The following is a 2,851-nucleotide window of genomic DNA, read 5'->3' on the forward strand; positions in this document are numbered from 1 at the left end:
ATTGGCCAGTTTTGATGACAAAAGCCCTGATGAAAGGATAGCAATCTTATTCGAAAAGCTTGAAGCATCTCAGGTTGATCTTGAAAGAAGAATTTTGGAATCTAAAAAAACTGGTGTCAAAATTTTTTTTCTGACACACAACCTTGGGGATTCTAGGGAAGATTTTGAATACAAGCACGAAGTATTTGATGAAAAGATAAAAGAGTCAATGGAAGAACAAGGGAATAGTAAAGATATTCCTGTGATCGCTGGAGCTTCACTAAGATTCCGGTGGAATAATGAGAGATCAGAAAAAGTGCTAAAACAAATAAGCAGATCATATTTTAGTAGATTAGGGCAAAATTATGCATTTATATTTGGGTTTTTTCCACTAGAAACAAATTTTCAAGCAATAATCGGTTCTACTACCAGTCCAATTGAGAGTTTTTAATTTTATAAATATTTAATTTTTTTTCTCTTGTCTTTAAAAATATTTCTTGCAACTTGTACTATAGAAGATGGCGCAAGCTCTTCATTTATAAAGTTTTTAAACATTAAGGGTATTTGGTGGTTAAAAGGATTATATAACAATATCAATTTTTATTTACAGCTAGAATTTGCGGTAGCCATGCGTATTATTTCTGTTTTTATTGTTATCTGAAGACCTATTAGTCTTGTTTTACTTTTCAACAATTATAATTTCTATTCAGGTGTTATTATTGAGTCTTTTACTTGTTCATTTTAATAATCTTCACCAATCCCCAATTTTACAGTTTTTTAAGCAATTATAAAATTGGGTATGAAATCTTTATAGCCTTCTATATTTAATTGAATGTTATTATTCTTCTGTTTTTTCGACTTATCCAATTGTCTTTTAATTATGTTCTTTTGTTTAATGATGTTTCTAATTAATTCTTTAAAAATTGAATAAATTTTTTTGTTGCAAAATTTGCCCAATGCCACAGAATGATTATGTAGAAGAAGCAATAAAAATCTACGGTAGACCTTTGAATTATCATATAAAGAAAGCAAAAAAAGAAGCAAGAAAGGAAAAACTTATAACTAAGCAAGTCACTACACTAACCGGTATTAAAGCTAAATTGTTTAAGAAGAAGCTTTATGCTGAAAAGATTCAATTGAAGAGGAAGTTGAAATTAACAGAAGCTAAAACATCTAAAGTACAAGTTGAAGCTAGAACTGAAGCAATTCCAGCTTTCTTATTGGACAGAGGAATAAATGAAGAAGTAAGAGAATTGAATTCAAAAATAAAAGAAAAGAGAAAAGAAAAAGCTGCAAAATACACAGTTCCTATAGCCAGAGTTGAAGGGCTGTCTGAGGCGGATGTATTCGGTGTGGTTAATTCTGGAAAAAGAAAAAACAAGCATTGGAAAAGGATTGTTAACAAGCCGTGCTTTGTAGGTCTCGATTTTACAAGAAAGGCACCTAAATTTGAAAGATTTATTCGTCCTATGAGCATGAGGTACACCCATGCCCACGTATCTCATCCAGAGCTTAAAACTACATTTAAATTGCCTATTCTCTCGGTTAAAAAGAATCCTCATTCCGATGTATTTACAAGTCTCGGAGTATTGACAAAAGGAACTATTCTTGAGGTTAATGTGAGTGAATTGGGTATCGTTGATGGTAGTGGACAAGTAGTTTGGGGTAAATATGCACAAATAACGAACAACCCAGAAAATGATGCTTGCATCAATGCAGTTTTGTTGGTATAAAACAATATTAAATTTAACACATCTTAATTAATTTTAAAATTTTTATTAACGAAATATAATTTTTTAAAAACTTTATAATAACCAGTCTAATTATAAGTTATTTATTTAAGGTTTAAAATGACATTCTCGTTCATGTTTGGAAATCTAAGGGGTTACTTTGGCCGTACTTCTAGCAACAACACCCTAATTGATTTTTAAGACCTCATCTCCCATCAAAATAAATGCTAACAAAACTCTTCTTAAGAACTAAAGAATAGATGCTTTCTTTAATTTCACTCGTGTACTTCTTGTGAAAGAGAGAGACGGGACTTCCTAGTTTATTAAAATATGTAATTATGTTCTCGTAACATTTTTTGGTTATAAAATTTAACGACTTAGGGGTAACTTAAACATTTTTACTTAAAAGCTATCCAATTTGCTTTTAAAGGCTGGATTAAAACTTTTTAAGGTAAGAGTTGCGGGTAAAGATGGGTATTTAGTACTATATATATCCAATTATTAATAAATCCCCTTTTATAATTATCTTAGATTTTTACTCTCTTTTTTTTAATTTTTACACTGCCCAAATAAGAGTGCTAAAAATAATTTGTAAAATATTGATGGGATTAACTAAACTTTGTTGTTTTTATAGTAAATTTTTGGATTAATTTATGTGTAAAATTGCGCTTTTGGCACATTTCTAATTATATTGCTGAAAATTCTCAGGGTCAATGGGACACTTAGTCCTAAGGCTAGCCGACCGTCGGCAGAGGGATTAAGCTGGCATAAGGGCCGTGGGGGGTTTACGCAGCAATGCAGTTCCCCGACCGGATTACAGAGAAACACACGAAGAAAACTAACAAAGTATTAACAACTACAGCTTAAATAAATCCGAACATTTTTTTTTAGATTGCTGAAAATTATACGTGACGGGGTTTTTTGAGTACAAATTTTTCAATTTTTGACATTTGCAGCAGATTATAAACAAAAGTGTCATATTAATAATCCAATTTCAAGATAATTAAACAAAGTTTTCAAAACACAATAATAATTGTTTAATTACTTCATTCAAATTTATTAAACACACTGTAAACAGCAAATGCTGTTGTTTGTTGTTATATAATTGAAATATATTTACTTAAAGTAAGAGTTTGAGGTAA

The 2,851-nt window shown here is 30.3% G+C and overlaps 1 pseudogene; it reads left to right on the forward strand.

The window, feature by feature from the left end:
• Positions 1–935: 935 nt before the first annotated feature.
• On the forward strand, positions 936–1,712 carry LOC143922214 (ribosome biogenesis protein NSA2 homolog pseudogene; annotated as a pseudogene).
• Positions 1,713–2,851: the final 1,139 nt, after the last annotated feature.

This window comes from Arctopsyche grandis, unplaced genomic scaffold (assembly GCF_051622035.1).
Source record: "Arctopsyche grandis isolate Sample6627 unplaced genomic scaffold, ASM5162203v2 HiC_scaffold_801, whole genome shotgun sequence".
NCBI lineage: Eukaryota > Metazoa > Arthropoda > Insecta > Trichoptera > Hydropsychidae > Arctopsyche > Arctopsyche grandis.